Below are 23,462 nucleotides of genomic sequence, written 5' to 3'. Positions count from 1 at the left end.
CCTTTTAACTGTTCTGATTCTATACAGAGTTCAGCCATCTACACTGTTCTGATTCTATACAGAGTTCAGCCATCTACACTGTTCTGATTCTATACAGAGTTCAGCCATATACACTGCTCTGATTCTATACAGAGTTCAGCCATATACACTGTTCTGATTCTATACAGAGTTCAGCCATCCACACTGTTCTGATTCTATACAGAGTTCAGCCATCTACACTGTTCTGATTCTATACAGAGTTCAGCCATCTACACTGCTCTGATTCTATACAGAGTTCAGCCATCTACACTGTTCTGATTCTATACAGAGTTCAGCCATCTACACTGTTCTGATTCTATACAGAGTTCAGCCATCTACACTGCTCTGATTCTATACAGAGTTCAGCCATCTACACTGTTCTGATTCTATACAGAGTTCAGCCATCTACACTGTTCTGATTCTATACAGAGTTCAGCCATCTACACTGCTCTGAATCTATACAGAGTTCAGCCATCTACACTGTTCTGATTCTATACAGAGTTCAGCCATCTACACTGTTCTGATTCTATACAGAGTTCAGCCATCTACACTGCTCTGAATCTATACAGAGTTCAGCCATCTACACTGCTCTGATTCTATACAGAGTTCAGCCATCTACACTGTTCTGATTCTATACAGAGTTCAGCCATCTACACTGCTCTGATTCTATACAGAGTTCAGCCATCTACACTGTTCTGATTCTATACAGAGTTCAGCCATCTACACTGTTCTGATTCTATACAGAGTTCAGCCATCTACACTGCTCTGATTCTATACAGAGTTCAGCCATCTACACTGTTCTGATTCTATACAGAGTTCAGCCATCTACACTGTTCTGATTCTATACAGAGTTCAGCCATCTACACTGCTCTGAATCTATACAGAGTTCAGCCATCTACACTGCTCTGATTCTATACAGAGTTCAGCCATCTACACTGCTCTGATTCTATACAGAGTTCAGCCATCTACACTGCTCTGATTCTATACAGAGTTCAGCCATCTACACTGTTCTGATTCTATACAGAGTTCAGCCATCTACACTGTTCTGATTCTATACAGAGTTCAGCCATATACACTGCTCTGATTCTATACAGAGTTCAGCCATATACACTGTTCTGATTCTATACAGAGTTCAGCCATCTACACTGCTCTGATTCTATACAGAGTTCAGCCATCTACACTGTTCTGATTCTATACAGAGTTCAGCCATCTACACTGTTCTGATTCTATACAGAGTTCAGCCATCTACACTGCTCTGATTCTATACAGAGTTCAGCCATCTACACTGCTCTGATTCTATACAGAGTTCAGCCATCTACACTGCTCTGATTCTATACAGAGTTCAGCCATCTACACTGCTCTGATTCTATACAGAGTTCAGCCATCTACACTGTTCTGATTCTATACAGAGTTCAGCCATCTACACTGTTCTGATTCTATACAGAGTTCAGCCATTTACACTGTTCTGATTCTATACAGAGTTCAGCCATCTACACTGTTCTGATTCTATACAGAGTTCAGCCATCTACACTGTTCTGATTCTATACAGAGTTCAGCCATCTACACTGTTCTGATTCTATACAGAGTTCAGCCATCTACACTGTTCTGATTCTATACAGAGTTCAGCCATCTACACTGTTCTGATTCTATACAGAGTTCAGCCATCTACACTGTTCTGATTCTATACAGAGATCAGCCATCTACACTGCTCTGATTCTATACAGAGTTCAGCCATCTACACTGCTCTGATTCTATACAGAGTTCAGCCATCTACACTGCTCTGATTCTATACAGAGTTCAGCCATCTACACTGCTCTGATTCTATACAGAGTTCAGCCATCTACACTGTTCTGATTCTATACAGAGTTCAGCCATCTACACTGCTCTGATTCTATACAGAGTTCAGCCATATACGCTGTTCTGATTCTATAAAAAATCACGCTTAATCCATTTTAGAATACGGCTGTAATGTAACAAAATGTGTAAAAAGTCAAGTGTTCTGAATACTTTCCAAATGCACTGTATACAGAGTTCAGTCATCTTACCAAAGCCTGGTCATAGACTAACATAGTACATGTAAATCCAGGAGACTCACACATTTAGTTAAGGCAATTCTCAGAATGGATGGGTGGGTATATAATGCGAACGTTTAGTAACCCAAAGGTTGCGATTTCAAATCTCTCATCACGGACAACAGTATTTTAGCTAATTAACAACTTTTAAAACTACTTACTTATCGTGTTAGCTAACCCTTCCACTAACCCTAACCTTAACCCTTTAACCTAACTTCTAAACTTAACCCTAACCCCTAGCCTAGCTAACGTTATCCAGCTAACTAACATTAGCCAACTAGCAAAAATTCATAACATATCATAGATTTTGCAAATGTGTAAGATATTGTACGTTTTGGTAATTCGTAACATATAATACGAATTGTAACGTAACATATCATGTGATATGAGTGACGGACATCCACAAATGAATGAATACCATACATATTAATACGTAACATATTATACTAAATGGAGAGACACGGATTTACGTACAGAATAATAGAAAATGCTGTGCCACCAGGTTTCTTACCATGCAGGGGTTAGAGCCTAGAACATTGGATCTCTGGGTATGGAGAGGATGATTCTATCAATATTTGCAGTCTATCAAGGCGTGCACTGCAAAGTCATACTGTGATCCTAGCCAAAATAAAAAAGTTAATCTTGTTTTAAGAGTTTAGTAACTTCTCCTTTTTTGGCTGCATCTCTGATGTTTATGAAAATGTACGGCAGTTGAAATGATTTATAAAACTGTTATAATTGATGTCCTAAATTCTTTGAAGTCCTCGTAACATTTCCCTTTTTGAAAAGATGACAGAGCGCCAGTTATCCATAATTCTTCTTTTGTACCTCTAAAAGTCATACTAGTCTTTGATGTCTTAAATGCTTAAGTCGAAGCCGCAAAATGGAAAGACAGAGGCTCATATTAAGCTATACTGAATGAAATGTAATGTTCCTACTGATTTAACATCTTTCAAGTTGGCTTGTCTTTTGTCCTATATTTGAGTGATGAACATCCTATTGAGGTTAGGATAATGACTCATGGATAACTCTGCTCCGAGTGAGAACAAATCTTATTTTACCAGGTGGAAATAACCCTGGAATCAAAACCACCCTGTCACTGTCAACTGTTTCAAAACTTCATTTCATTACAGCCAACTTTATATTTTGTCACACCCTGATCTGTTTCACCTGTCCTTGTGATTGTCTCCACCCACCCAGCTGTCACTTGTTTTCCCCAGTGTATTCATCCCTGTGTTTCCTGTCTCTCTGTGCCAGTTTGTCTTGTATGTCCAAGTCAACCAGCGTGGTTTTCCCCATGCGCCTGCCTTCTCTATTCTCTTTTTGCTTGTCCTCCCGGTTTTGACCCTTGCCTGTTTCTGGACTCTCTGCCTGACCATTCTGCCTGCCTTGAACTCGAGCCTGCCTGCCACTCTGTACCTCCTGGACTCTGTACCCACCTGCCTGACCATTCTGCCTGCCTTGAACTCGAGCCTGCCTGCCACTCTGTACCTCCTGGACTCTGTACCCACCTTCCCGACCATTCTGCTTGCCTTGAACTCGAGCCTGCCTGCCTGCCACTCTGTACCTCCTGGACTCTGTACCCACCTTCCCGACCATTCTGCCTGCCTTGAACTTGAGCCTGCCTGCCACTCTGTACCTCCTGGACTCTGTACCCACCTTCCCGACCATTCTGCCTGCCTTGAACTTGAGCCTGCCTGCCACTCTGTACCTCCTGGACTCTGTACCCACCTGCCTGACCATTCTGCCTGCCTTGAAATCGAGCCTGCCTGCCACTCTGTACCTCCTGGACTCTGTACCCACCTTCCCGACCATTCTGCTTGCCTTGAACTCGAGCCTGCCTGCCACTCTGTACCTCCTGGACTCTGTACCCACCTTCCCGACCATTCTGCCTGCCTTGAACTCGAGCCTGCCTGCCACTCTGTACCTCCTGAACTCTGAACTGGTTTTGACCTTTTGCCTATCCACGACCTTTCTCTTGCCTACTCCTTTTTGGATCAATAAACCTCTAAGACTCCAACCATCTGCCTCCTTTGTTTGCATCTGGGTCTCGCCTTGTGCCCTGATATATTTGCCATATCAACTGCAATCAACCTCAGATATACTATAACCATTAGGTATTATACATATTAATGTATAATATAATTACCATATAATACATATTAATTGGAGAGTAAAGAAACATGATAATTATGCAGGATCTTAATCACTCTCTCTGATTAACATCATAATGACAAGATTAGCGATATGACTTATATTAATAACCAGTCTTAAAAAGAACATCTAATCATCTCATTTAGAAAGTGAAATGAGGAGCTGTGGATATAGTCATGTAAAATTCACATTGTGATGAGTGGCTTCCTTATCATGCAAGGTCCACTATGTAGTTTATCATAATCTTTAGAATATGTTAGTAATCAATCCAATTTCCCATTATGATGAGTGAAATATTTGCCATTATCATATCTTGATTTATCATGTGACCTATCATAATATCGAACACCTGTTTAGAATATGTTAGTGATCCATCATCTAGCTCGTCCATGCCATCTACCATGTTCAGTAGTACTCAGATCCAAACGGTTGGAGATCCTACGTGGAATAGTGTGACAGATTACACACCAAGCTGTTCTCTACTGTGGCTTCTCTCCAACAAGTTTTGTACCACAAAAAGCATTGGAATGGCACAGTGGTCTTTTTTTCCTCAAGGTACATCTTCCTATTCCAAATAAATGGATTCAGCTTGTTTCACTGGTGGAGCAATTGGGTCATATTGATTTTGTATCCATTACAGACCTTTTCATTACATTAGAAGCCAAACCCAAATTATCTTCCACACACTTTCAGGCAGGCAGCCGACAAGCCCCCCAAATAATTCTTACTACAACCGCTACTACTACTTAAGGCCACTTAGTTATAAAGTAGCTCTTTGCAGGCAGTAGGCTGTTATTTTATCTTGTTTAGCATCTAGTCCGATGTCGGGGTGCAGTTGTACAGCCGCTTAGTCTACAGTGAGTTCTCTTTATCACAGACCTGCGTTTGGGCTTCCACTGCAAACGGCCTCGCCGCCCTCTTACTTTCTACAGTCAATTTGAGCAACTGGTCTAATTGCAAAAGCTTTTGTCTTCTTAGCGATTCATTCTTCCAATTTAAATGTCTACCTTCGGTCTTCAGACCTCACCTGAAAATAACAAATGACTTGACACTCAATCAATGAACATGAAAACGGGGGATAATGTTTTCATTATGGGAGACGGTGGGAGAGTCATTAGACCTACATAGAGAAAAGCAAGACTTGTTCTTGAAAAAACACAGGGAGTCACAAACTATTTTGTTTGTAATTATCTTTTGCAAAACTCACAAAGACTTTTCAACCGCTCACTGTGCTTTTGTGCAGACTTAGGCAAGCACAGCCAGACAATCTGTACAGGGCAAATAGAAAAACACCTATGATTCAGTGTCATCACACAGTCTTGTTCCACCGTTATTAAGGAAGCATTGTTTGTCCAATGTTTATTAAAACATTTCAAGGAAACCCTCCTGTTGTGCAAATAATTACACAACAATTGAGCTGTCAATAATTTTTTCCCAGTAATAAAGCCTGGTAATGGTAGGAAACCATATTAAATCAAATAAAATCAAATGTTATTTGTCACATACACATGGTTAGCAGATTTTAATGCGAGTGTAGCGAAATGTTTGTGCTTCTAGTTCCAACAATGCAGTAATAACCAACGAGTAATCTAACCTAACAATTCCAAAACTACTACCTTATACACACAAGTGTAAAGGGATAAAGAATATGTACTTATGCTCTCGATTGAGCATCTGTAGAAGTTTGTGAGTGCTTTTGGTGACAAGCCGAATTTCTTCAGCCTCCTGAGGTTGAAGAGGCGCTGCTGCACCTTCTTCACGATGCTGTCTGTGTGGGTGGAACAATTCAGTTTGTCCGTGATGTGTACGCCGAGGAACTTAAAACTTACTACCCTCTCCACTACTGTCCCATCGATGTGGATAGGGGGGTGCTCCCTAAACACAAGGCACTGAGAACTCACAAGTCAATAATTGTCTTTGAATCAATCAATATTGACCTTTGCTGACCCAATGTTATCTTCTGAAAACAGCACCGTAGCAGGACATGGAACAAGAGACAGTAAACGTACAGTACCAGTCAAAAGTTTGGACACACCCACTCATTCAAGGGTTTTTCTTTATTTTTTACTATTTTCTACATTGTAGAATAATAGTGAAGACATCAACACTATGAAATAACACATATGGAATCATGCAGTAACCAAAAAAGTGTTATATTTTATATGTATTTTATGTTTGATATTCTTCAAAGTAGCCATCCATTGCCTTGATGACAGCTTGGCACACGCTTGGTATTCTCTCAACCAGCTTCATGAGGTAGTCACCTGGAATGCATTTCAATTAACAAGTGTGCCTTGTTAATTTGTGGAATTTCTTTCCTACTTAATGCAATTGCTGCCTTTAGAAATAAAAATGTCTTAGGATGTTGAGAGCACATGTTTAACCTTACAGAGGAGTACAGTTCCTCTCCATATTACTTTTCCAACCAGCAGGGAGTTGGTGCTACAGTCTAATGAGAAACTAATCCGTTTTCTAACATTCTGAAGTAGCAAGAGGGTGAAAACCCACCAGGCACAGACATCATTTCAACGTCTATTCCACATTGGTTCAATGTAATTTAATTTGAATGGAAACAACATGGATTCAACCAATGGGAACCCTCCTACTGCTGAAATGAAGCCTCTTGTTAAGCACCTTGAACAACATGTGTTGTGTTTATCTTTTAATTAAAGCCAGAGAGATAGTGCATTAATATCACACAAACAAATGTGATGTGATTACTCAAGCCTTCTTGTCTCTTAACAAGCTACACTACATGCACAAGAAAGAGCGGTGATGTGTTGCAATTCTTACAAAGCTCTGAAGTTCGAATCTCACCAAAGAGTGGACACCTAAGTGCTTTTATGTATGCCAAAGCATGTGTATACTTGAAGATAGGTGCCCAATATAAAATTATATTTTAAGTACTTATGTATGCTACAGCATGTATAAAATACTTGAACGCACACTACAATTTTCCTACTTAGTTATACAACATGGCGGCCAAAAAACATTTTGTACTTCCATTTATATGAGACTTCTTTCATTGGATTTGAATGACAAACAGCATATTCAAATGTTATCTATGGTTTTGGCGTTGGATGTAAACAACATACCATGGAACAGATGGTCTCGCTCTCCAGAGATGAGGGAACAACAAAAAATTCCACCATACAACTTTAGCATTGTTTTCCAATAGTGCTTCTCCACTGAGTTTAAATGGGATGTTTAAACCACAAGCCGACTACACCATGATAAAGATTGTAATTTAAAGATGCGTCACGGTGGATGAAAACATTTAACTCCCACAAGTTTAGGTAGGAACACCTAAAAAAAAACAAGAATGCTTTTTCCACATTGGTCGATGACAATATATAGCAGACCAGTGCTCTCCAAACGTCCCTATGTCCTCCAGAATGCTTTTTCTTTCTGTCTCCAACTTCCTCAACTGTCCTCCATTGTTAACAACAGTTGAAGTCCCATTCATCATCCAAACCAATAAAGTACCATACTTCACATCAGTATGCGCGTACATTCAATACGCAAGGCCCTCTTTACTAAATGGGATCTGACTGTGGTCTGCTTTCTTGGAGGGGAGAGGATGTGGTTTGCGGTGGTCAGGCCACAGCCAGGGAACAGGGAGAATCCTGGGATAATTAGTTTATTGGGGAGTTGGTGGTCGATGGGGTGAGGATGACAGAGGGAAGATACAGGGGGATGTGACAGGCCTGTAGGCTGCGGGCTCCGGACTGGGGTTGTGGTTAGAGTCCATGGGGGTGTTTAGCAGTGGGAAACAGAGGATCGGATGGTATTGGACCACGGCAGAGGAACTGTGATTGACAGGCGCTGAGAGGATGGTTGCTAAAATCACCACGACAACCAAATGCCAACCATTCAGTCTTGCTTACTTCATCACAACACAAAGATAATCCAAATTCTTATTTTGATCTAATACACAATCCAACAATGTGTGTTACTATTACAAAGAACAGAAAGATAATTAGATATGTATGTTTAGTTATGTGTACTAGACGTTTATCATGTTGTCTACTATCTGCACCTCATCTTTTGTGTTTACTTCCTCAATGAGACAAAGTGGAAATGTTATATGTTTAAATAAGTATTGGGGCTGTAATAAAAGTGCAATATATTTGATATTGACAAATGTATTAATAACCCAATTAGGCAGTCTTGATACAAAATGTTGAACAGATATTCAATGGTTCATTGGATCAGTCTAAAACTTTGCATGCACACACTGCTGCCATCTAGTGGCCAAAATATAAATTGCGCCTGGGCTGGAATAATACATTATGGCCTTTCTCTTGCACTTCAAAGATGATGGGACAAAAAAATTACAAAAAAAGCAGGTTTTTGTCTTTGTATGATCTTTTACCAGATCTAATGTGTTATATTCTCCAACATTAATTTCACATTTCCACAAACTTCAAAGTGTTTCCTTTCAATTGGTATCAAGAATATGCATATCCTTGCTTCAGGTCCTGAGCTACAGGCAGTTCGATTTGGGTATGTCATTTTTGGCAAAAATTGGGAAAAAAGGGGTGGATCCTTAAGAGGTTTTAGGAGAAAATGGTGTAATAGCTCTAATGATTGTGCCACTTAGGAAATGTACAGTTATAGCAGAAATAGTTCACAACAATAATGAAAAAGTACTGAGAAAACATTCTTTCTGCAACTCATCAAGAGAATGACTTTGCAACTTGAACCGACACCTAGATGTTTTAATAGATATACACACAGAAATAATGGACACTTCTCAGAGAGAGAGAGAGAGAGAGAGAGAGAGAGAGAGAGAGAGAGAGAGTGAGGCATGGAGAGACTACTAGAACCCACTGGATTCTCCAATTACCTTGAATGAACTGCAGGACAAAATAAAACCCCTCCAACCCAGAAAGGCCTGTGGTGTTGATGGTATCCTCAATGAAATTATAAAATATACAGATAACAAATTCCAATTGGCTATCCTAAAACTCTTTAACATCATACTTAGCTCTGGCATCTTACCCAATATTTGGAACCAAGGACTGATCACCCCAATCCACAAAAGTGGAGACAAATTTGACCCCAATAAGTACCGTGGGATATGCGTCAACAGCAACCTTGGGGAAATCCTCTGCATTATCATCAACAGCAGACTCGTACATTTCCTCAGTGAAAACAATGTACTGAGCAAATGTCAAATTGGCTTTTTACCAAATTATCATGTGACAGACCACATATTCACCCTGCACACCCTTATTCACAAACAAACAAACCAAAACAAAGGCAACGTTTTTCATGCTTTGTTGATTTCAAAAAAGCCTTCGACTCAATTTGGCATGAGGGTCTGCTGTACAAACTGATGGAAAGTGGTGTTGGGGGGAAAACATACAACATTATAAAATCCATGTACACAAACAACAAGCGTGCAGTTAAAATTGGCAAAAAACACACACATTTCTTCCCACAGGGCCATAGGGTGAGACAGGGATGCAGCTTAAGCCCAACCCTCTACAACATATATATATATATATCAAAGAATTGGCGAGAGCACTAGAACAGTCTGCAGCATCCGGCCTCATCCTACTAGAATCTGAAGTCAAATGTCTACTGTTTGCTGATAATCTGGTGCTTCTGTCACCAACCAAGGAGGGCCTGGAGCAGCACCTAGATCTTCTGCACAGATTCTGTCAGACCTGGGCCCTGACAGTAAATCTCAAAACGACCAATATATTGGTCTTCCAAAAAAGGTCCTGTCGCCAGGACCAGAAATACAAATTACATCTAGACACCGTTGCCCTAGAGCACACAAAAAACTATACATACCTTGGCCTAAACATAACCTCCACAGGTAACTTCCATAAATCTGTGAACGATCTGAGAGACAAGACAAGAAGGGCCCTCTATGCCATCAAAAGGAACATAAAATTCGACATACCAATTAGGATCTGGCTAAAAATGCTTGAATGAGTTATAGATCCCATTGCCCTTTATGGTTGTGATGTCGGGCTGTATCACCGCCTTGTACGGCAACTGCTCCGCCCACAACGGTAAGGCTCTCCAGAGGGTAGTGAGGTCTGCACAACGCATCACCGGGGGCAAACTACCTGCCCTCCAGGACACCTACACCACCCGATGTCACAGGAAGGCCATAAAGATCATCAAGGACAACAACCACCCGAACCACTGCCTGTTCACCCTGCTATCATCCAGAAGGCGAGGTCAGTACAGGTGCATCAAAGCTGGGAGCGAGAGACTGAAAAACAGCTTCTATCTCAAGGCCATCAGACTGTTAAACAGTGGCTGCTGCCAACACACTGACTCAACTCCAGCCACTTTAATAATGGGAATTGATGTAAAATATATCACTAGCCACTTTAAACAATGCTACTTAATATAATGTTTACATACCCTACAGAAAAGAGCCGTTAAATTCTATAACCAACTAAAAGGAGGCAATTCCCAAACCTTCCATAACAAGCCATCACTTACAGAGAGATGAACCTGGAGAAGAGCCCTAAGCAAGCTGGTCCTGGAGCTCTGTTCACAAACACAATCAGAACCCACAGAGCCCCAGGACAGCAACACAATCAGACCCAACCAAATCATGAGAAAACAAAAAGATAATTACTTGACACATTGGAAAGAATTAACAAAAAAACTGAGCAAACTAGAATGCTATTTGGCCCTAAACAGAGAGTACACTTAAGGAAAGCTTTGACTATGTACAGACTCAGTGAGCATAGCCTTGCTATTGAGAAAGGCCACCGTAGGCAGACCTGGCTCTCAAGAGAAGACAGGCTATGTGCTCACTGACCACAAAATGAGGCAGAAACTGAGCTGCATTTCCTAACCTCCTGCCCAATGTATGACCATATTAGAGACACATATTTCCCTCAGATTACACAGATCAACAAAGAATTCGAAAACAAACCCGATTTTGATAAACTCACTTATATACAGTACGGGGTGAAATACCACAGTGTGCATCACAGCAGCAAGATTTGTAACCTGTTGCCACAAGAAAAGGGCAACCAGTGAAGATCAAACACCATTGTAAATACAACCCATATTTATGTTTATTTATTTTCCCTTTGGTACTTTAACCATTTGCACATCGTTACAACACTGTATATATACATAATATGACATTTGTAATTGGAAGTGAGTGTAATGTGTACTGTGTAATGTGTACTGTTCATTTTTATTGTTTATTTCACTTTTGTATATTATCTACGTCACTTGTTTTGGCAATGTTAACATATGTTTCCCATGCCAATAAATACCCTTGAATTGAATTGAATTGAGAGAGAGAGAGAGAGAGAGAGAGAGAGAGAGAGAGAGAGAGAGAGAGAGAGAGCAAGAACAGGAAATATAGTGATGGAAAGAAAAGGGGAGGGGGAGTGAGGGGGAGGGAGGGAGGAAACACTGTATTAGACACGGCTTGGCTGTGTTTATGATGTGTTGAACACATTCTTGTTTTGTACATTCTCCATTCTCTGATGACGAACTCTTAGCATTGGTCATCTGGCCATACAGCACAGAATACATATTATGTGGGGCCTGGGACTGTGTGTGTGAAGGGGGGATCGGTGTGTGTGTGTGTGTGTGTGTGTGTGTGTGTGTGTGTGTGTGTGTGTGTGTGTGTGTGTGTGTGTGTGTGTGTGTGTGTGTGTGTGTGTGTGTGTGTGTGTGTGTGTGTGTGTGTGTAGTGGGGCATCAGTGTGCGTATGTGTGTTGAATGGGAGGGGTATCAGTGTGAGTGTGTGTGCGGCGTAGTATTGGTGTGTGTACGTCACCGCACGTGTGTTTGTCTACGTGTGTAAAATATGTCTATGAGCTGGGCGTGGGTCGGGAGGTTTCGTCTCTCCATTCTTAGTGAACTGAGAGGAGGGCACGCCGGACCTCATACCGAGACCTCATGTCACTACAACTGCTACCCGCCACCTCATCAATGAGGGAAGCCTGCTGTGCTCCAGATGGTTGAAGCAGGGCCTCGCTTGGGCCCCTAAACAAAGTGTTCATCATCAACTGTCACTCAGAGTGGACACCAAACAACAGGCGTGCTGCGTATGTGTGTGGGTGTTTGTATGTTTGCATGCGTGTCTGTGTGTGACCACAGACAAATAAGGATGAATGAAAGAAAGTCCCACCCACACATCTGTTCTTCTCCTCTTTCTACTCCTCCCTTTGTTTTCCATCCACCCATTATGTATGCAGCATTAGTGTTGCCGCCACGTAAGTAATTGGTGCCGTTAATAGAAAATGCAGCAGATTAGTGAGTGTTAATTAAGGCCAAGTTTTATTGTTGTGCTGTTCAGAGAGAGAGAGACAGAAAGAGAGAGACAGCGAGAGAGAGAGAGAGAGAGAGAGAGAGAGAGAGAGAGAGAGAGAGAGAGAGAGAGAGAGAGAGAGAGAGAGAGAGAGAGAGAGAGAGAGAGAGAGAGAGAGAGGCATAGAGAGATACAGTAAAAGACTACGGCTGTGTTTATACAGGCTGCCCAATTCTGATTTTTTTCTCTCCCATCAACAGCTTTGAAAAAAGATCTGATGTGATTAGTCAAAAGACCAATTTGTCGAAAAACGATCAGAATTGGGCTGCTTGTGTAAACGTGTGAAAGCCTGGCAGACAGAGAGAGAAAGATCCAGACTATTCTTGAGAAGCCATAAACCTCTTCTCAAGCCAAAACTGCAACAATGCTCTCAGTAACATCTCAGGAACTCCACTCCAGGCCCGACTCTAGCCAACAACACACAGTGCAGTACTACGTCTTCATTTGTGTAGCCCTCCTTGCCTTGGCAGAACACTAGCAGCTCTGACCTTTAGAGCAAAGGAGCCAAATAAAAGGTCTGATCCAGATGATGATCACTTTATTTCCTACCCTCTAAGTGTGTGTCCCAAATGGCACCCTATTCCCTATATAGTGCACTACTTTTGACCAGGGCCCTATGGGACTCAATCTGAGCCACAGGGATAACCCCTCATCATCCCCTGTCACGGATCAAACGCTTCCGTCAAATACCATCACGACTCCAAACCTGCCGTTTGATCCATTTAACCTTTGCCTCCCTTCACAGTATCTGGGAAAACACTACCTTCAATACAACCGGATGTCCAATACACGTACATCAACCACCAATCAATAGCAGGAGTATTAGGTTCCGCTAATTAGAGATGAACGACTTTGAATCAGAAGGTCGGTTTGTCTCAGAGTGAGGCGGTCTTGTGATGTCATAGGGCTCTGTGGTAAGGCATAGCAGAGATCATAAGGTGTACTATAGCTAAGCTTCTCATCTCGGTCTCTGTCTCTTTCTCCCGGGCTCCCTGCCTCTCTTCTCTCCTCTGCAGCAGCAGGCTGCATGGAGACTGTAGGTGCATATCAATCAGGGGGCGCTTTTTGATGATGCGCACAAGCACCCATCTCCTGCTATGTTCCATTTGGCACCAGTTGCATCAAAAAGGTTCAGGGATATTTTTAGGAGCTAGGTTGTTTATCTCCTTGCAAGGGAATATGAGAGGGAAATGTTCAAATCAACAGCTGGTGAAGGTAATGTTAGCATCGACGGTTATGTACATCTCTTTGACTAACAAGCAGTTTAAGGTCACATCACATGGGGTTGTGGTGACAAATAACCAGTCAGAACAGAATGTTCCGGAGCGTTGCCCTGTGATTCCCTGGGGATCCCTCTCAACCCTCTTATATCCCCTTCTGGCTGAATGGCTGACTAGAGAGTGTTGGGTAGGGAAGAGCTGTCTGACTGAAGGGCTGACTGGAGAGGTTTTGGTAGGAAAAATCTGTCTGGCTGAAGGGCTGACTGGAGAGGTTTAGATAGGGAAGATCTGTCTGGCTGAAGGGCTGACTGGAGAGGTTTAGATAGGGAAGATCTGTCTGTCTGAAGGGCTGACTGGAGAGGTTTAGATAGGGAAGATCTGTCTGGCTGAAGGGCTGACTGGAGAGGTTTAGATAGGGAAGATCTGTCTGGCTGAAGGGCTGACTGGAGAGGTTTAGATAGGGAAGATCTGTCTGTCTGAAGGGCTGACTGGAGAGGTTTAGATAGGGAAGATATGTCTGGCTGAAGGGCTGACTGGAGAGGTTTAGATAGGGAAGATCTGTCTGGCTGAAGGGCTGACTGGAGAGGTTTAGATAGGGAAGATCTGTCTGGCTGAAGGGCTGACTGGAGAGGTTTAGATAGGGAAGATCTGTCTGGCTGAAGGGCTGACTGGATAGGTTTAGATAGGGAAGATCTGTCTGGCTGAAGGGCTGACTGGAGAGGTTTAGATAGGGAAGATCTGTCTGGCTGAAGGCTGACTGGAGAGGTTTAGATAGGGAGGATCTGTCTGGCTGAAGGGCTGACTGGAGAGGGTTGGGTAGGGAAGATCTGTCTGGCTGAAGGGCTGACTGGAGAGGTTTAGATAGGGAAGATCTGTCTGGCTGAAGGGACTGGAGAGGGTTGGGTATAATCTGTCTGAATTATCTAGCCCTACTGCAGAGCTAGACGCAATGAACTGTTTCGTGACAATCAGAATTTCCAGTAACTCCATTCATTTGAAATTGAACACCATTGAACAGTATATTGTATTTAGACATTACAATGTCTATATCTGATTTGGTTGTTCTAAAATAAGGCCACTGCTTATAGCAACAAGAGTTTTCCCATTGTGGGTTTTCGCGTAGAGGGACAGACGTCACGCGAGTGATGGGCCCCTCAGCCATGTTGGCACCGGGATGATGACCATACATGCGTGTGAGCCCGACTGTCCGACGTCAGTCTCATGGTAGAAAACCTCGGCGCTGTATTTCTGTCTGCCTGCGTCACTCCCAGTGGACTGCATCATTTCTGCTGCACCTCAAATGACAGGCTTCTGATGCAGATAAATAAAGAGAAGGCTGCTGTGGTTTAACATCTAAAGGCCAACTGTATTGAAACAGTGCTGGGGAGGAAGGGAAGGTAGGAGGGAATTCTACACTGACATGAAACTGGTAACCCAAAGGGCTAACACTGAGGGGACCTACGGTAGTTCGGCATGCTACAGTGCATCCTGGTTGGATTCCTTCCATTTTGTACGAGACAACACAGGGAATTGGGTCATTGAACTGTGGATATTGTCTGTTGTTTCCATTGTATGGATCTCTGTTAACTTTACAAATTCTGATGTCAACTGATGAATGACATGGAAGACTGAGTTATGTACATAGATCAAGTCTTCATTTGGCCCCTAGGCTGCGTTTAGACAGGCAACCCAATTCTGATATTATTTTCACTAATTGGTCTTTTGACCAATCAGATCAGCTCTGAAAAAGATCTGCTGTGAAAAAATATCTGAATTGGGCTGCCTGTGTAAACACAGCCTTAGTGAATTGCCTTTCCGAAATGGACACAAACAATTATCAAACACAAGACATTAGCACTTATTGACTTTTGTCATATTTGTCCCAGTTCATGTGAACTGTGTCACTTTCGAGAACATCTTTCAGCTTAATCTCTTTGGTTCATCAGTTAACTGTAGTATGTGACTCATTGAGGGTGAAAAGTCTATTAAAAAAATGCAGCCCATTTCCTAACTAGTTAGCATGTAAGGCCTAGCTTCTTGAACAGGGACGCTAATGCAGCCCATTTCCTAACTAGTTAGCATGTAAGGCCTAGCTTCTTGAACAGGGATGCTAATGCAGCCCATTTCCTAACTAGTTAGCATGTAAGGCCTAGCTTCTTGAACAGGGACGCTAATGCAGCCCATTTCCTAACTAGTTAGCATGTAAGGCCTAGCTTCTTGAACAGGGACGCTAATGCAGCCCATTTCCTAACTAGTTAGCATGTAAGGCCTAGCTTCTTGAACAGGGACGCTAAAGCAAAGTGGGAAACAAAAAGGGCCTCTAAAAACAAGCCTAGCAGCGGGATGCTGTTTGATGTGTTACATTTCTTGAATGAGACAAATGAGGGAGAAAGGTCACACGGGTACCCCCAACAAGAAGCCTGTTGTATCGCCCAGATCACAGAACCAGCGGTTAGTAGTTAGCCAAACAAAAGAGCAGACACTGGATACTAAAGGATGAACAGATCTGGTTTATTTGCCCTCATGCTTGATAGCCTGGACTATGATGGATATTGGACATTTTTTTTAGGTTGGCAGTTACTGATATACAGGAATACATATTGAAAATAAACTTTTCAAAGTATGTCTCCAAAATTGGTATACATTTTGGGAGCATGGTAGCCTTATCATCATTGAAGAAAAGGTTCCTTTACAGCAACGTTATTTATATCTAATTGATACTGTGCTGTTCTGTGCACTCAACCAGTTTTCATGTGTGCTTCTTTGCCACAAAAGTCGGTTTTGTTTTTTTGACACGACCAATCAAAGTGTATGGACTGTATTGTGTGTCTCCAAATAACATGGTACTTCAATTGGTCCTTCCATCTCCTAGAATACTTGGTTGAGCCTCTGTTATTAACAATGGCTAAGTCTGCCCTCTTGGAAGTACAGCAGATTCTCTCTCTGTCTGACAGCTATCTGGGAGCATATGTAATGAGGAGAAGACAGAGGTCTGAGCTCTATTCAAAAACAAGTGCACTTAGAACAGTGTTTCCCAACACCTGTCCGAGTACATCAGATAGATAGATAGCCCTGACAGAGCTCTCTGACATCACATCACTAACATGTACTAGCAAGTACTACCTCACACGGAGAGACAGGACAAAAGAACAGAACTTTCAACGTGGGGGTGGGGGTGGATTAGCTGGCAGTGATTTGCCACATTGACATTTGAACTCCTGAAATGGGCCACTGTCACCCCATTGGTAATTACCTGCCAGTCAGAGCTCCCGAAAGACAGAGAGAGAGAGAGAGAGAGAGAGAATGTAAAAGAGAGATGGGTGGGAAGAAGCGGGAGAACAAGACCGAGAGGGAGAAATAGGACGAGAGACTGTAACAGAGTGAGACGGAGAGAGAAAGACAAGGAGAGAGGGAGAGGGGTTTGTAATGAGGGCTCTGAAACAGAGGGAAAGTCATTCAGACAGGCAGGCAGGAAGCAGAGAGCCTGTTTCCTCTAGTAATGACAGCAATTTCAGAGCAGAGCATCAGCGTGGGCTTTTAGCTGGGAGCTGCCATTGTGCTCCACTTTAGGGGCCTAATATTGCATCCATGCCAGCCTAGCAGTTCTATGAGACAAATTGCTAGGGCTGCAACAGTCCATATTTTGTCTAGACGGGATTGCAAACAATAAAGAAGGAGATGACAGAGACAGAGAGAGACAATATGAGAGAAAAAAGCTCAGATAAGTCCCTACCATTGATTAAAAGTGTCATCAGAGGATGGAATGGGATGGGTTCTCATGCCTAGTTTCCATCATGCGACTTACCTCCGGTGTTTTACCCAAAAGGATCAGACTTTCAAACACCAAGCCTGAGATACACCCCATGGAGGGAGAGGATAGAGTTTGAATGGTGCTCCCAATGCACATTAGGCTGTTCAATGGTAATATAGATTTAGTTTTGATCATAAAAACGATCCACATGGACTTCAAACCTGCATCCTTACATGTTTAGAACAAAGAGTTCTATCTTGTCCCCAAATGCCTTAGGCAACCAGCACCAGTGTTGCCTGTCCTGGTCCTGTCCTCCTCAGTGACAGACGGGGCTCTCCCTTGGTCTCTCAAACACACACGTCTTGTCCTCCATGACAGACTGGCCTCCCTCCGTCAGCGTACAGAGGGGTTGACCTCTGACCTAGCAGCTTGGCAGAGGAGCAGCTTCCTGTCTGTGCCCTTGTGGAGTAATCGATTTGTGGCTGCAACGCCATCAGTGTGTGTGTGTGTGTGTGTGTGTGTGTGTGTGTGTGTGTGTGTGTGTGTGTGTGTGTGTGTGTGTGTGTGTGTGTGTGTGTGTGTGTGTGTGTGTAGGACAGATGGATACAGTGACCTAGAGAGATCAGCGTCTTCAGGTAGATGGCTCATGCTTCACGGTTCATGGAAGACTTAACTGCCTGTCTAGCTAGCTATTCGCTACCACTAGGCTATGAAAAAGGCTGAGGAACATTGGTCTATCATCATTTTATTCCTGGACAATAGCAATAGAAAGACATGTAGCAATGTTTTATAAGCGCCATTTGGCAAAGACAAAAACTATAGTATTTTCTGACAAATTGAATTTACCCACAATTTTTCATTAAATTTACCCATCATTATTTTCAATTTTATCCAAAGCTGTGGTACATTTTCATTTTCAAGATACACTACATGGCCAAAAGTCGTCAAACACCTCATTGCAAAATCATAGGTATTAATATGGTTCCCCCTTTGCTGCTATAACAGCCTCCACTCTTCTGGGAAGTCTTTCCACTAGATGTTGGAACATTGCTGCGGGGACTTGCTTTCATTCAGCCACAAAACCATTAGTGAAGTCAGGCACAGATGTGAGCGATTTGGCCTGGCTCGCAGTCGGCGTTCCAATTCATCCCAAAGGTGTAAGATGGGGTTGAGGTCAGGGATCTGTGCAGGCCGGGCATTGTCATGTTGAAACAGGAAGGGTACTTCCCCATACTGTTGCCACGAAGTTGGAAGCACAGAATCGTCTAGAATGTCATTATATGCTGTAGCGTTAAGATTTCCCTTCACTGGAACGAAGCGGTCTAGCCCAAAACATGAAAAACAGCCCCAGACCATTATACCTCCTCCACCAAACTTTACAGTGGGCACAAAATGCAATATCTCTAAGCTAAATGAATGACTATACTTCCTCAAGGCAGGGCACTCATTCTGATGAAAACCCTACGATTTCTATAGTCACAATTTCTCTGGTAAAAACCTTCATTTCCATAGCGAGTCTACACAGGAGACAAACGAAGCTACTCCATTATGGACCGTTCAGTGGCTATTTGGCTCTTTCCAATGAGAGGGTGTTCTGTCATGGCTGTCCTCATCGCCTATCTCATTATGGCTGCCGTATGAATCTCTCTCCTGTTCTGCCTGACCTACTAATGGTGGCGGGTATAAGATAGAGAGCGTCACTTCAGGAACTGAATAGTCGGTACAGTGAGGTATCATTATTCTCAAAAGGGCGACTGTAGCTATTCACAGGCAAAATTCCATCTTGGCTGGTTTGACAATGGAAGGGTATTAGGGCTGAACAGCATTTAGACCCATAGGGGCAAGAGCCATGCGGGCAATGTACAATAACGATGACTGTGGTTCGCTATGGAGACGTTCGCAGGTGCTCAATTCAACAATACAGACTGAATAGGAGCACAGTCGGAGGCCAGAGATGTATTCGGTGGTCTTAAACGCTCACCTTATTACCTGTAGCGCTACGGTTGTTAACTCTTGCCCCAGGGCATAGCGATGAGAACATGGCGTCACTGAAAGACCATTGACAGACATCTCATTTCCTAATATATAGCGTCTATTTATTCTATACAGCCCTGTGTGTTTACACCTTCCTTGGTAAAAGGACTCAGTACAGCCCTGTGTGTTTACACCTTCCTTGGTAAAAGGACCCAGTACAGCCCTGTGTGTTTACACCTTCCTTGGTAAAAGGACTCAGTACAGCCCTGTGTGTTTACACCTTCCTTGGTAAAAGGACTCAGTACAGCCCTGTGTGTTTACAACTTCCTTGGTAAAAGGACCCAGTACAGCCCTGTGTGTTTACACCTTCCTTGGTAAAAGGACTCAGTACAGCCCTGTGTGTTTACACCTTCCTTGGTAAAAAGGACCCAGTACAGCCCTGTGTGTTTACACCTTCCTTGGTAAAAGGACTCAGTACAGGCCTGTGTGTTTACAACTTTCCTTGGTAAAAGGACCCAGTACAGCCCTGTATGTTTACACCTTCCTTGGTAAAAGGACTCAGTACAGCCCTGTGTGTTTACACCTTCCTTGGTAAAAAGGACCCAGTACAGCCCTGTGTGTTTACACCTTCCTTGGTAAAAGGACTCAGTACAGCCCTGTGTGTTTATACCTTCCTTGGTAAAAGGACTCAGTACAGGCCTGTGTGTTTACAACTTTCCTTGGTAAAAGGACCCAGTACAGCCCTGTGTGTTTACAACTTTCCTTGGTAAAAGCCACTGTGTTTGCATTATAGATCTGTGGCAGACAACAGCGGCTCCGGATACCTGCAGGTAATCATTGAGAACTGTATTTGAAGCGACACAGCCAAGCACTGATTGATTGTCTTCAACCTGTATGTCTGTCTGACTGTCTGATGCTCCCAGGACGTCAAAGCAGACAGTCTTTCTGTGAAGCAGTGCCTCAACAATAACAATAACAATACCTAGCTACTTATCATTCTTAGAAAACGCAGCAGGCAAGAAGAACAGACAGACCCTGAAGTTACCACCAGGGAGTCCAGGATGAGGGCGTTTGCATTCACTCTACCTACATATTCTGTCCCTATGCTGAACCTCAACCTCAGAGGAGGCTGGTGGGAGAAGCTATAGGAGGACAGGCTCATTGTAATGACTGGAATGGAATATATGGAACAGAGTCAAACACATCAGACATATGGAAACCACACGTTTGACTCCGCTCCATCTATTCCATTCCAGCCATTACAATGAGCCCGTCCTCCTACAGCTCCTCCCACCAGCCTCCTCTGGTTGACATACATTAGCAGCCGTGTGGGTATAAAATAGACATTCTGTGTGGGTGAAGTACTCTTTCTTTCCTCTAGGTATGACAACCCTACTCTAATTCTGTGTCTGTCAATACAACATTATACACAGGTTAATACTACGTAAGTAACTGTCCATAGACTAAACAAACATTTAAAACACATTAGGAGCTGAACGTTGTTTATCCCGTCTGTGGATCTTTGATAAATGAGCGTTCCTCGACAGCCTTAATGTCAAATTAATGTGTTGGTTCTTTTACTATTACCTTGGCGACACACAATGGATGGGAACTAATTACATTCCCGGAAAAAGAGGGAAATAAATAAAGGTTTTTCTCTTTAGTCAATTTGAATTGCATCGAGTTAATGTTATTTATTTCATCTCAGGGCCTCCCTCAGTAAGGAGAATACAGACTAGTTTAGAAAATAAGAACACGTTGTTCCAATGATTCTCAGAGCTGAAGAGGAGGTGTCTCGGAGCTGTGTCTCAGAGCTGTGTCTAAACAGTGACTTTTCAAGGGTTTGGTGTGAAAGTTTTCCTTACCTGGAATTCTTCAAAAATACTTTGTCAATTTCCATCTGAGATCAAATCAATTCAGGGTGGAATTCAAATCAATTCTGTTGGAGTTCATTATTACCTGATTGAAGTAGGAGCGCATATGATTAGGTGAATGAACTCACGGGCCAATCAACCCCTTTAATCAATCAAGACTAGGGGGAGAACCATTATTGAGAGACGAGACTGCTGGGCTGAACTAGGCCCGTTTTCCCAAAAGCATCCGAAGGCTAAGTTCATCATTAGAACCATTGAGCTCAACGTTTCATAACCTTAAGATGCTTTTGGGAAACAGGCCGCTAGACTTGAACACTGCTCCTGATGTATTATTTTTTTATTTCACCTTTATTTCACCAGGTAGGCTAGTTGAGAACAAGTTCTCATTTGCAACTGCGACCTGGCCAAGATAAAGCAGAGCAGTGTGAACAGACAACACAGAGTTACACATGGAGTAAACAATTAACAAGTCAATAACACAGTAGAAAAAAATGGGCAGTCTATATACAATGTGTGCAAAAGGCATGAGGAGGTAGGTGAATAATTACAATTTTTGCAGATTAACACTGGAGTGATAAATGATCAGATGGGCATGTACAGGTATGTACAGGTATTGGTGTGCAAAAGAGCAGAAAAGTAAATAAATAAAAACAGTATAAAAACAGTATGGGAATGAGGTAGGTGAAAAAGGGTGAGCTATTTACCTATAGACTATGTACAGCTGCAGCGATCGGTTAGCTGCTTGGATAGCTGATGTTTGAAGTTGGTGAGGGAGATAAAAGTCTCCAACTTCAGCGATTTTTGCAATTCGTTCCAGTCACAGGCAGCAGAGTACTAGAACGAAAGGCGGCCAAATGAGGTGTTGGCTTTAGGGATGATCAGTGAGATACACCTGCTGGAGCGCGTGCTACGGATGGGTGTAGCCATCGTGACCAGTGAACTGAGATAAGGCGGAGCTTTACCTAGCATGGACTTGTAGATGACCTGGAGCCAGTGGGTCTGGCGACGAATATGTAGTGAGGGCCAGCCGACTAGAGCATACAAGTCGCAGTGGTGGGTGGTATAAGGTGCTTTAGTGACAAAACGGATGGCACTGTGATAGACTGCATCCAGTTTGCTGAGTAGAGTGTTAGAAGCCATTTTGTAGATGACATCGCCGAAGTCGAGGATCGGTAGGATAGTCAGTTTTACTAGGGTAAGCTTGGCAGCGTGAGTGAAGGAGGCTTTGTTGCGGAATAGAAAGCCGACTCTGGATTTGATTTTTGATTGGAGATGTTTGATGTGAGTCTGGAAGGAGAGTTTGCAGTCTAGCCAGACACCTAGGTACTTATAGATGTCCACATATTCAAGGTCGGAACCATCCAGGGTGGTGATGCTAGTCGGGCATGCGGGTGCAGGCAGCGATCGGTTGAAAAGCATGCATTTGGTTTTACTCGCGTATAAGAGCAGTTGGAGGCCACGGAAGGAGTGCTGTATGGCATTGAAGCTCGTTTGGAGGTTTGATAGCACAGTGTCCAATGACGGGCCGAAAGTATATAGAATGGTGTCGTCTGCGTAGAGGTGGATCAGGGAATCGCCCGCAGCAAGAGCAACATCATTGATATATACAGAGAAAAGAGTCGGCCCGAGAATTGAACCCTGTGGCACCCCCATAGAGACTGCCAGAGGACCGGACAGCATGCCCTCCGATTTGACACACTGAACTCTGTCTGCAAAGTAATTGGTGAACCAGGCAAGGCAGTCATCCGAAAAACCGAGGCTGTTGAGTCTGCCGATAAGAATTTGGTGATTGACAGAGTCGAAAGCCTTGGCGAGGTCGATGAAGACGGCTGCACAGTACTGTCTTTTATCGATGGCGGTTATGATATCATTTAGTACCTTGAGTGTGGCTGAGGTGCACCCGTGACCGGCTCGGAAACCAGATTGCACAGCGGAGAAGGTACGGTGGGATTCGAGATGGTCAGTGACCTGTTTGTTGACTTGGCTTTCGAAGACCTTAGATATATGCTGTATGAAAGACAATCGGAGGAAGATTTAACCACGCAAGCATGAAACATGTGACTGGAAATGTTGGAAAGAGACTCGGG

This window comes from Oncorhynchus keta, chromosome 16 (assembly GCF_023373465.1).
Source record: "Oncorhynchus keta strain PuntledgeMale-10-30-2019 chromosome 16, Oket_V2, whole genome shotgun sequence".
In the NCBI taxonomy this organism is placed as follows: domain Eukaryota; kingdom Metazoa; phylum Chordata; class Actinopteri; order Salmoniformes; family Salmonidae; genus Oncorhynchus; species Oncorhynchus keta.
Note: the sequence above shows the minus strand (reverse complement) of the source record.